Here is a 13,473-nt window from a genome sequence, read left to right on the forward strand (position 1 = left end):
TCCTTTCCACATCTAATCCAGTGGGTATTCCGGCACCCTGCAGCCGCTCCGAACTCGTACCTGCAAAATAAAAAGACAGTTAGAGCGCATCGTGAAGCAGGCAACAAGCGCTTACTCACGTGCTTCCAGGCGCTTCTATTCATCACACGGGCTCCATCTTCAACTCACTTCAGCCCGTCATCCGCCATCGCCGGAACCCTGCAAAACAAGAGACATCATTACTAAAGACTTTAAAAAGACATTTGAATGACTCGAAACTTACCGTTCGTGCAGTAAACGACGGACAGAAGTCCTCTGAAGTCAAGAGGCATGCGCTACCTATCCAGTGAAGAAACTGGCTACAGCACCCTGCCCCGAGGCAGATGGAGAGCTCGGCATTCACTTACCTAAGGTGAGAGCGTTAACCTTTGGGGTCTACAGGAGAGGAGAAGAGGAAAGAGATAGGGACACCCCAATAACCCCAGTTCATTAACCCCATATTTTCTATCTGCAGACATCTTACTCTACACGTCAGGCATACAGTGCACAGAGGTCCAGCCCAAAGAGCCAACCGGGTGCTACACATCACCTTTGAAGATACGGTAGTCGCCCAGTCAAGACCGGCGCCTCTGCGAGAATCAGGTGAGCGTTACAGAACGCAAAGCCTACCGCAAAACTCTCGCCCAGGCGCTATGGAAACCTCGGATACTGACCCCCTAGCCCGGTTACTTGGGGAACTAAGGGCAGAAGTGCATGCAACTCGTCAGGAAACGAATGCTCTAAGAAGGGAACTAATTATTTCCAAGGAGAGAACAGACAATCTTGCTAGACAAGTGCTACAGTCACAAGCCGGACAGACCCCGTTACCCGCATCAGGGGCAAATCTTCCTTCAACATCCTCTATGAATCCAGTGCAGATCAACCTACCTGGGAATGTACCTCTGGCTCCGCCCGAGCGATTTTCTGGTGACCCAAAGAGGTTTGCAGTATTTATCAATCAGTGCCGGTTGCACTTCTTATGCCGGCCAGCAGCCTTTCCAACTGATCAAGCTAAAGTAGCTTTTGTACTTTCGTACCTTAGTGGCAATGCGGCAGACTGGTCGATCCCTCTAGTTCATCAAGATGATCCGGTTCTCCATGATTTTCAAGCCTTTCAGCTTAGTATGAAAAAACTGTTCGCAAGACATTCACAGGGACAGGCCTTGGACAATGAGCTTCTTTCGTTGCGACAGGGTAATCAAGACCTTTTGGCTTATATTGCATCTTTCAATAGACTAATAGTGGAAACTCAATGGCCTGAGGACAAAAGGATTACGCTGTTTTATAGAGGTCTACGTGGAGAGCTCAAAGACGTTTTAGCCCAAGTAGTGAATCCCCCACAAGACTGTTCGGATTATATAGACTTGGTCGTTCAAATAGATCACAGGCTGCAGAACAGGAAGACCGATCGTTCCAAGTTTGATGCTCGAGTATTTTCCAAACCGCCAACTCCTTCCAAAGGAGTAGACTCCGGGGAATCCATGCAAATAGGGGGTCTGAAAGGTCCTCTAACACAACGGGAGCGGGAAAGGAGGAAACAGTTGCAATTATGCCTATATTGCGGAAACTCAGGGCACTTTCTTCGAGACTGTCCGGTGAAACCTGCCAAGAAGGCAGTAGGAGCTGCAGTTACCAAAGTTACAAACTCTGAGCAGGGAAACGACCTCGCCCGACAAGAATAGAGGTCCTCTTGCCGAGCGTAAAAACCAGTTCCGTAACCTCGCATTTCGTGATACCTATGGTCCTCATTAGCCCTGATAATCCGGATCGATTACATGCAATTGAAGCTTACGTCGACAGCGGTGCCATCGGCAATTATGTGGATCATGAAATGGTTTTGAGGATGAATCTAACTCTTTGTCCCAAGGCTGTAAAGGACGTCATTACTACGGTGGATGGTACAGAGATAGCCTCCGGGCCAGTAACGCATACCACTCAAGAAGTGACGCTAGTAAGTCAAGATGGACACCATGAGAAGATCGTGTTCGATGTGATCAAGGCCCCTCAGTTTCAGATTATTCTAGGAATACCTTGGTTAGAGAAACACAATCCTCTGATCGATTGGCGAGCAAGAACGGTCCAGTTTCCAGAATGTGTCTCTACTTGTCACCCTCCACCTGGTGTTGCACTGGCCGCAATTTCTTCAGAGACTCCCCAGTTACCTCCCGAATACCTAGAATACCAAGATGTTTTCCGGAAGGATCAGGCTAACTCTCTACCTCCTCATAGGTCTTATGACTGCCAGATAGACCTGATACCTGGATCTACTCCTCCTTGTAGTAGAATTTATGCCCTCACCGAGCCTGAGAACCTTCACCTTCGACAATACCTGGATCAATACCTGGCAAATGGGTTTATTCGTCCTTCCAAGTCCCCTGCTTCTTCAGCTTTGTTCTTCGTTCCAAAAAAGGAAGGAGACCTTAGAACTTGTATCGATTATCGCTCCCTGAACCAGATCACCGTTAAGAATAGATATCCGTTACCCTTGATCCCTGAACTCCTGGACCAAGTCAGAAAAGCATGCATATATACAAAGCTGGATCTTAGAGGAGCTTACCACTTGGTACGAGTAAAAGAGGGCGATGAATGGAAGACGGCCTTCCGCACCAAGTATGGGCTATTTGAATATCAGGTCATGCCCTTCGGACTTTGCAATGCTCCGGCCGCCTTTCAATATTTTATGAACGATGTCCTCAGAGAGCTCATAGATGTTTGTGTTGTTGTTTACATTGACGACATCCTCGTTTATTCTTCATCGGAATCTGAACATCGGAAACACGTGAAAATGGTCCTCGAAAGATTGCGTCAACACAAACTTTTCGCTAAGTTGGAAAAATGTGTTTTCAACGTGACTGAAGTTGAATTCTTGGGATTCATATTATCACCTGGCGGGGTGCGTATGGATTCAAAGAAGGTTGATGCAGTTCTCAAATGGCCGTCACCATCCTCCGTAAAGGGTGTGCAAAGCATGTTAGGCTTCGCTAACTTTTACCGCAGGTTTATCCCTGAGTTCTCTCGAATAGTCCAGCCCATCACTGCCTTGTTAAAGAAAAACAAACGTTTTGAATGGTCTACCGCGGCGGAACAAGCTTTCCAGGATTTGAAGACTAAATTTATCTCTGCACCAATCTTAAAACACCCTCGCCCCGAACTCCCCTACATCGTGGAAACTGATGCTTCAAGCCTTGCCATGGGGGCAGTTCTATCACAAAAGGACCCGGTAACCAATCAGTTGCATCCCGTGGCATTTTGGTCCCGCAAATTCTCGCCTCCTGAAGTCAATTACACGATTACTGACAAGGAACTTCTGGCTATCAAGTCTGCCTTTAAGGCTTGGCGGCATTATCTGCTGGGGGCCCGACACACCGTTACTGTGATTACGGATCACCGAAACCTGCAATATTTGAAAACCGCAAAAGCCCAATCCTCTAGACAACTCCGTTGGGCATTATTCTTTGCCGAGTTTGACTTCATAATTACCTATCGACCAGGTACAAAGAACGGTAAAGCCGATGCCCTTTCTCGGATGGGAGTGGAAGAACACTTGATCAACCCTAAACCTGTACCAATCATTCCCGAACAAAGAATTCTGGGTGTAATCGCCACAGAATCCATAGAGGAAGTTAAGGATAAAGCCAGGCAGCTTGTAACTCCAGCAGATATACAGAATTGGCATCTGCAGGGAAAGGACTTTGCAGTAAAGGACAACTTATTGTATTTCCAAGAACGATTATACCTACCCAGCACAGATTTACAGAAAAAAGTAATCTCTTGTTATCACGACTCTTTAATGGAAGGTCATCCCGGTATAGCCAAGACCTCAGAAAAGATCAAGCGCTACTTCTGGTGGCCGTCTTGGAAAAAAGATATCAGAGACTTTATAATGTCCTGTGGAGTATGCGCCCAAAACAAGAGTCAAAAGGAAAGACCAGCAGGCCTCTTACGCCCTATTGACATCCCACCTCGCCCTTGGCATACGCTTTCTATGGACTTCATCACCGATCTACCTCCATGCTCCGGATACAATACGATTCTAGTAATCGTGGACTTATTCTCCAAGATGGCGCATTTCATTCCGCTCAAAGGCTTGCCAACAGCAGCAACTCTGGCCCGAGAATTTCTCGAAAACATCGTCCGACTGCACGGTTTTCCTTCGGTTCTAATTTCGGATCGAGGTAGTCAATTTATTTCTCATTTTTGGCGAAGTTGCTGTCGGTCGGCTCAAATTGATGTGAGACTATCGACCAGTCACCACCCTCAGACCGACGGACAAACCGAGAGGACCAATCAAACTCTGGAACAGTATTTACGCTGCATGCTGCAACAAACTGAAAAAACTTGGAAAGATATCCTTTGGATAGCCGAGTATGCCTACAATAACTCTGTCCACTCGGGAACTGGGAAAACCCCGTTTTTTCTTTTGTACGGCAGTCACCCTCGAACCTCGGAGTTGGATCCCCTCCAAGATCTTGAAACACCAGCAGTAGACTACCTGCATTCTACAATCACCCAAGCCTTTAAGGAAGCTGTTTCTCACCTTCAAAGGGCTAAAGAACAATACAAGAAAGGAGCAGATCAACATCGGAAGGAAGCCCCTCACTATCAAGTAGGGGATCAAGTCTGGTTATCCACCAAATATCTATCTCTAAAAGGGCCACGCACATTCAACCCAAGATACCTTGGTCCCTATTCCATCACTACCATAGTAAACCCAGTAGCGGTCAAGTTGGACTTGCCCCCACACATGAAGATACATCCGGTCTTCCACGTCTCTCTATTAAAACCCGTGCAACCTCAAACCCGACTAACCAAATCTCCAAAACCTATCCTAGTGGATGGAGAACTCGAGTTTGAAGTCAAAAGCATTCTGGACTCCAAGATCTCCAAATCTAAACTATTCTACCTAATTGACTGGAAAGGCTACGGCCCCCAAGAGAGATCCTGGGAACCTGCTGGATATGTCCACGCTCCTCGCCTAATCAAAAGATTTCACCGAACATTTCCTGACAAGCCAAAACCCCCGGAGAAGTCCGGTTTGGGAGGGGCCTTGAGGGGGGGTACTGTCATGATCTCTGCTTCCAAAAGGTCAGGGTTTTCCCAACTCCCTTGGAAGCAGATCCATAACCCAGGTTCCGAGTGCCAACCAGTCCCAATTGGGACCTTTTGGACCCAGTCCTGGCGCCAGTGGCACCAGGCTCATAAATATGCCCAGTCCCAGCGCTGGAAGCGCCGGGCTCATAATGCTTGGGTGGACTTACCTGCAGCAGACCATGCTGCTTACTTGCCTGCCAGTTGAGCCTCTGATCCTCTTCTGTTTGGAACTACTTTTCCTGTTGGGTGGGGCTGGAGCCACTCCCTAGATTTAGAACACTGGAACTCTTCTGGAAGGCAGGAACTCTTTTCTTACCAGGAACTCTTTTCTTACTTAGGCGTGGCTGTGGAAGGAGACACCTAAGCACTACAGGAGACTATTTAAACCACACCCGGTGGATGAATCTTGCTTTGCGTTATTCTGCACCCTCTGCAGCAGGACGCTCATCGTGTCTTCTGCATCCAGTCCTGGGCCTAAGGAAAAAGGCTTACCATCCTGAATCCAGTCTTCAGCAACACCTATAAAGACAAGAAAGAACAGGTTAGCATTCCGGCATCTGAAAGGCAAAGGCTTACCATCCTGAATCCAGTCTTCAGCAACACCTATAAAGACAAGAAAGAACAGGTTAGCATTCCGGCATCGGAAAGGCAAAGGCTTACCTACTCTTCGTGCGCTCCGGAGGTCTTCATACTGCATTCCGGCATCTGAAAGACAAAAGCTTACCAACTCTTCGCACGCTCCGGAGGCCTTCGGCGCTGCATCCGCATCTGAAAGACAAAACAAGGTGCGTTTAAAGACATTGGGGAACTTTAATACTCACGTGCCATTACTCCTTTCCACATCTAATCCAGTGGGTATTCCGGCACCCTGCAGCCGCTCCGAACTCGTACCTGCAAAATAAAAAGACAGTTAGAGCGCATCGTGAAGCAGGCAACAAGCGCTTACTCACGTGCTTCCAGGCGCTTCTATTCATCACACGGGCTCCATCTTCAACTCACTTCAGCCCGTCATCCGCCATCGCCGGAACCCTGCAAAACAAGAGACATCATTACTAAAGACTTTAAAAAGACATTTGAATGACTCGAAACTTACCGTTCGTGCAGTAAACGACGGACAGAAGTCCTCTGAAGTCAAGAGGCATGCGCTACCTATCCAGTGAAGAAACTGGCTACAGCACCCTGCCCCGAGGCAGATGGAGAGCTCGGCATTCACTTACCTAAGGTGAGAGCGTTAACCTTTGGGGTCTACAGGAGAGGAGAAGAGGAAAGAGATAGGGACACCCCAATAACCCCAGTTCATTAACCCCATATTTTCTATCTGCAGACATCTTACTCTACACGTCAGGCATACAGTGCACAGAGGTCCAGCCCAAAGAGCCAACCGGGTGCTACACATCACCTTTGAAGATACGGTAGTCGCCCAGTCAAGACCGGCGCCTCTGCGAGAATCAGGTGAGCGTTACAATTTTCACTCATGAGATTTATTACAACCCCATTTAGGGTGGTGGAGTGACCTCTCCTTAAACCAGTTTGGAGTTTTGACAGCATCCTCTCTCCCCTTCCCCAGCCCTCCAATTCTCCCAGCAAAATTCTCATAAAGAGCTTACTTTCTATGTCCAAGAGGGCGATCGGTCGGTAGTCCGATGCCATTGACCAGTCACACCCCTTGAACAACGGTATTACAATTGCTGATTTCCATGAATGGGGAAACCCCTGCCTTGCCAGGATTTCCCTAAATAGCCAATATAACAATTTTGACCATAAATGGGGGTTATTCTTCAAGACTTGGTACGTTACACTATCTTTGCAACACCTCAGAGAGCTCTCGGTGAGTATGGTGTATGACGTCAATCAACGACAGCACCTGCCAGATCTTCACAGCAACAAGTACAACGTCTTACACCTGACCGCCTTACAGAGTCCCAAGAACCCCCATCTTCTGCTTCTACTAAAGAGCAAATTACACCTACTGTGAGTCCACAGAACATATCTATGCTGTGCAAATTCTTTGTAGAGATTCAAGAGCAGTATCTTGCCTCCTGCACTCTGTGCAGACAAGTTTTGACCCATGTGAAGCCATTAATCAATCTAGGTGCATCATCTTTGCTGGGCCATATGAAGTGACATTGTGCGCAAGAGTGGTACCAACCTACTACATGGCATACCTCTAAGAGCAAGAAAATACTCAGCATCATGCTGCCCCTTCCCTGCAGGAAGAACTGGGTCGTGCCTCAGCCATGCAGCAAACAAGTGTAACTACCAGTGCACTCAGCAGCTCTCAGATATAAAGTATAGGTAGGGGAACAATGTCTATGTGCGAGTCTAGCCCTAATGAATCATTTAAGCACAATGCCAGTGTAGCCAACTACACATGCTGCTGCTCAATACTAAATTGGCAATAATGCTGTCAGCAGACCTTATGACATAAGCCTTTGTTGAAAGCAAAGGTTTTAGAGAGACAAAGGCAAGTGCTGATGCCCACTGGTAACACGTTTCATACAAGGATGTCCCTGCATTGTAGGATGGAGTAGTTCTTATTGTGAGAAAGGCCTTGGACAGGCCAGATGGTAGAAAAGTCCACTTCACCATGCAGACAAGTGGGTAAATAACTGATTACATGGCAGTAACAGCGCATTGGGTCATCTTCCCCTCTAGTGGTGAGCAAGCAAAGTCATCAAAGCAGCTGCATGATGTCCACCAGAAAACCACTTTGTGTATGCAAGGCTTTGATTGTAGGAACTGCACATGAGCAGACATCAGGAATACAGTGGTGCAGGTCGTGGCAGAGTGGCACACTCCACAGTAACTAGCATTGAGATGTGTCGTAGTAATCAATGGCTCGAATGGCATTGCTGCACTAAGTCTGAGAAACACAATGTGCGTGACATGCTTTTTGCATGTTCTCTTCCTTGTGATGGGAGGGTGGTGGCAGGAGATGCTCCGCTGTACTTGACATGCTTGCAATTGCACACATGATGTGCTCTCATTACCAGCCAGTCAACAGCAATGGAAATGCTTTTAGTGTGTTGCAGGTTCACTACAGACATCAACACCCCCAGCTAAAATTGTCTGTTTTGACCCACTAGAATTCAACATTGGATATGCTTGATCAGCAGTGTGAGCAAAGCAGAGCTAATCGACTACTGCTAAAGTCACAGTTGAGCATTAGATGGGGCTTTCTTCAAACCAAATCAGTGGCATCTCACGCACAATGTCTGCTTCTTGCTATTGCCCTTTTAGGAAGCCAGAGTGCATGTGAGCAAAAGCTCTGTGTCACTGACTGAGATACTTGTATTGATCTACTTGAAACAAAACCCTATTTGCATATGGTCATTCCCCTTTGGCAAGCGAAGAACAGTGGTCTTGAGGGTTTCCCAGAGCAATGCCAGATGTTAAGATTAATTTGAAACCTTCCAGCCATCACCTCTTTTGTTTTGCTATAGTCACCCCAAGTGGGATGGGTATGTCCTGTTTAAAAATTCAACAGAACATGGTAACTCGGGCAAGTCAGCAAGTCAGACATTGCACAGATAGTGAGAGAACTGATGGAAACGTTTCAGAATGGCCCACACATAAAGTGAATGAAAGAAAACAGTGTGTATATTTTGCCATAATTCATTGACCCCCAGTTAAGGTATAGGTGGCAGAATCACACACTGTGAGCAGAAAGACAGCAGATAAAGAAGACATAGTTAGAATATGCAAGACTGCACTTGAAATACATGTTGCTAATTAACTTGCTTGCAGAGGAGAGTCTTGAAGCACAAGCATCAACAAATTAACATCCTCAGCAACCAGTAAGGTGTCTGTCTACATCTGTTAGTGTCTACAACCAGGGGATAAGATTAATTCTAAACCTTCGAGCCATCACCGCTTTTATTTTGCTATGGTCACCCCGTATGGGGCAGCTATACCCAGATGTGGGTTGCGAGCCTTCTCGGCCTAGAGACCCAAGATACTCCTCACAGATGATGTCCAATGAGGTTGAAACATGTCTGGGAATGCTTGTGGTCTCATGCAGAAGGGATTTGACCAAACAGTTCAGGCTGGACTGCCCCTTTTGTAATGGCTTGGTGGGGAAGAACAAAGGTCTGGAGGATTGCCCAGATCGATGCCAGAGTTTAAGATTAATTCTAAACCTTCCAGTTGTTATCTCTTTGGTTTTGCTATAGTCAACCCAAGAGGGATGTGTATGCGCAGACATGGGTCCTGTGCCTGCTGGGCCTGGAGACCCAAGCTACTCCTCACTGATGACACCCAATGAGGCCAAAACATATCTGGGGATGCTTGTGGTCTTGTGCAGAAGGAATGTGGCTGAACTGCCCATTTTGTGGTTTGGATCAACCTTGATTTGCAAAAAACTGTAAAACGGAATCCTTCCCATTCGGACCTCTGCACCCCCGTTCTTCCCTTCACTCTGGCCTTCCTCTTTGGGCTCTCCCCCTGCACCTTCAACTGAAGTCAGAAACCTTGGTGTCATCTTCAACTCCTCCCTTTCCTTCCTCCCCCACACTCAGGACATTGCCAAGAAGTCCAACTATCAGCTCTTCCTTCTCAAAGGAATTTGACCTTTTCTCACTTTCCCTCAGAGGCTCACTGTGACTCAAGCCCTTGTCCTCTCTAGAATTGACTACTGTAACAGCCTCCTCCTGAAACTACATTCTTCCACTCTGCAACCCCTCCAGCTTATCTAGAATAGGGCAGCAAGACTTCTTCTTGGCCGTAAGCCCAGGGACCGCATCTCTCCTGCACTAAAAATTCTTCAATACTCTCCCTAAACCACATCACTCCTCTGGCACCAACTCTGTGTGTGCAAAGTGTTTTGCTAAGCAGAGGGCCTGGAGTTGTTCACTTTCCTCTGTGGTCTCCCTCCTCTGGAATAGCCTCCCCCTCCACCTGCGCCTTGAACAGGATCTGCTCAAATTCTGGAAGATCTTTAAGAATGTCCTCTTTTCCTCCTCCTTCCCTCCTTCTCTCCTCTGATAATCTCACAGTTGCTGAATTGGTGTCCTTGGCTCTTATGCATATTTTGTGCCTTGGCTTCCCACATCAATTCTTCCCAACTCCTGTCTTTCCACAGCACTTTGCATCTGCATACCCTCCTCTCTGGATACTCACACGTGCACCTCTTGTGACCCAGGCCTTTTCGCACTCAACATTCTAGCACTTAATCCATGGTCCACCCATTGGCTCGGACTTCCCAGCACTTACCCCCTCTTCTCTCTTCCTTTCTGCACTGCATGTTCTGAATTACTTGCAAGGCACAGTAGGTTTGTCCACCTCCCTCTTCTCCCTCTGCTCTTAAACATTATATTGTAATGCTGTAATGTATTTCCCTCTCTCCTTCCCTCCCTGCCCTGTGGGGGCTTTGAACAGTATATTCTTATTGCATTAGCGCCTAACAAGCAAACAATAAATACAATAAATATGGCGTTTCCCCTTTTGTAATGGCTCGGCATGCAAAGAACGATGGTCTGGAGAGGTTTTCCAGAGCAATGCCAGAGGTTAAGATTAATTTTAAACCTTCCAGCCATCACCTCTTTTGTTTTGCTCTAGTAACCTCGAGTGGGATGGGTAGGCCCAGATGTGGGTTGTGGGCCTGCTGAGCCTAGAGACCCAGGGTACTCCTCAGTGATGACACCCAATGAGGCCAAAACATTTCTGGGTTTGCTTGTGGTCTCATGCAGAAGGTATGTGACCAAGCAGTTCAGGCTTGACTGCCCATTTTTGGGTGGGACCACGCCTGATTTTCATATGGCTTTCCCCTTTTGTAATGGCTTGGCAGGTGAAGAACGATGTCTCGAGGGTTGCCCAGAGCAATGCTAGAGGTTAAGGTTAATTCTAAACCTTCCAGCTATCATCTCTTTTATTTTGTTATAGTCACCCCAAGTGGGACCGGTGCACAGATGTGGATCCTGTGCCTCTTGGACCTAGAGATCCAAGCTACTCCTCACTGATGACACCCAATGAGGCCAACACATTTCTGGGGATGCTTGTGGTCTCATGCAGAAGGGATGTGACCAAGCCTTTTGGGCTGGACTGCCCTTTTGGGGTGGGACCAAGCCTGATTTCCATGTGGTCTTTTGCCTTTTGTAATGGCTTGGCAGGTGAAGAACAGTGGTCTGGACAGCTGCCCAGAGCAATGCTAGAGGTTAAGATTAATTCTAGACCTTCCAGCCATTGCCTCTTTTGTTTTGCTATAGTCACCCAGAGGGCGATGGGTATGCCCACATGTGGGTCCCATGCCTACTGGTCCTAGAGATTTAAGCTATTCCTCACTGATGACACCCAATGAGGCCAAACCATGTCTGGGGATGCCTGTTGTCTTGTGCAGAAGGGATGTGACCAGGCAGTTCAGGCTGGACTGCCCCTTTATGGGTGGGAATAAGCATGATTTGCATATAGTGTATCTTCTTTTGTAATGGCTTGGCAGGTGAAAGACGTGGTCTACAAGGTTGCCTAAAGCAGTGACAGAAGTTAAGATTAATTCTAAGGCTTTCAGCCAGTGATGCTTTTGTTTTGCAAAGTTGTCTGGGGCAGTGGTGCCACTGGCATAGTGTACAACACTCACACATACAAGCATGTGGGACTCACCTCTAAATTATGCATTCTTGAAATGCCTGGGTCAGAGAACAACAGGTAGCAGTAATGGGACTACAGCTACACAGATGGTGGATATGAATTTGAGTTATAAATGCCAGCGTGGCAAGAATGATGACCCACTGCAGTGTTGGTTCTCCAAGCATTCTGTGTGGTCAGAAGCACTTGTCTGTGTAGCCATTGCCATTCTAAGCATCAGACCAGCAATTATACATTCAAAGCATATTTTTAGTGCTCAGGACATTATTGCCTCTGACCACAGGAGAGCCTCAGTGTAGCTCTTGTAGAGCAACTGGTATTCATTAAAATGAAAGAGCATCATAGCCCAGTTGACTGCGGCAAGATACTGTTGCTTTCACAAGCATAGAAACAGCATCCTCAACAGCAGAGCATAGTTGAGTTAGCGAATGACCTGTGTCCCAGTAGACAGCATAGCATGGGTAACGGCGTGGGGTGGTGGCTTTTGTGGTTTTCAGTGATACGATTAGCTCAAGCTCTAGAGATTCAATTGTATTGCAGTGGTGATGGATGAGGACCGTGGTGATGATGAGCACATTTGTAAAGCCCCCTCGTAGAATGTCAAGTACCAAGTGTGCTGCATTTTGAGTGTCTACTATCAGTGCATAACACATGTATGCATGATCAATTCACCCTAGATTTTCCAACAATTAAACATAGTCATTCACTCACTGAATTTTTACATCTCTATGTCTTGCAGGGGTGATGGCACAAACTGAATTTCGATGTAGCTCATCTCTCGCTGCAATAGGGACACACACTTAATTGATATATATCTCCTCTCTTCTGAGGGTATTTGTACACACTGAATTTGTATGTCTCTCCACACTGACCGAAGTGCTCTCTCTGGGGAGGGGACACATGATGAATCTGTATGTCTTTCCTCTCTTGCAAGAGTGGGAACACATGCTGAATGTTTACATGTCTCATCTCTCACAGGGGTGGACACACATACACACACATACACACACTGCATATTTCTCTTCCATTGCAGGAGTGAGAGCACACACTGACTTTTATATCTTCATCAGTAGACATGAGCTTGAATAGGGAGGAGTTGCTTAATTAACCATTTTCAAGCCTGAGCTGAATACCTTCATGTGGTGGGACTTGTTGCAAAATAACATTACCAAATCTCAAGAGAACTGTTCCTATTCACATGCTCTCGCCCTAGCCATATGAATGGTGCACCACCTATGCAAAATAGGACAGGGAGATAGTGAGAATATTGGAGAATATTGGAGGTCTCACTGAATGTTGTATGATTCCATTCCTACCCAAAATAATTATGCCAAATTAAATGGAACAAAGTTTAACATACCATTTTTTCCGGTATTTCTTTTTGGTTTTTAATATTTGCTCCATTCAAGTTTATTCAGATTCCTCCATTAACAATAAATACATTAAATCAGTAAACATTTACACAATTATATAACAATTTCCAATCGAGTAAAAAATAAAATCATGATTCAAATCCAAATAAACCAATGTCAACAAATTCCATAAAATGTAAGTTTTAATATCATGGTCTAAAAGTAAATTCCACACTCAAATTTGTTTTAAACGCCTGGTCTAAATATTTGATTAGGTCGAAAAGAAAATTTGGGTCTGAACAATTAAAAATTAGAGCCATCACTTCCTTACAAGTTCTGATATTATGCACGATAATGAGAGGCTATAGGCTGGGCAATCAGAATAAAATGTGCCAAATCTTGATTCAAACCCATATCACAGTGACATGTTGGT

This window comes from Ambystoma mexicanum, chromosome 10 (assembly GCF_040938575.1).
Source record: "Ambystoma mexicanum isolate Mex_15411 chromosome 10, UKY_AmexF1_1, whole genome shotgun sequence".
Lineage (NCBI taxonomy): Eukaryota > Metazoa > Chordata > Amphibia > Caudata > Ambystomatidae > Ambystoma > Ambystoma mexicanum.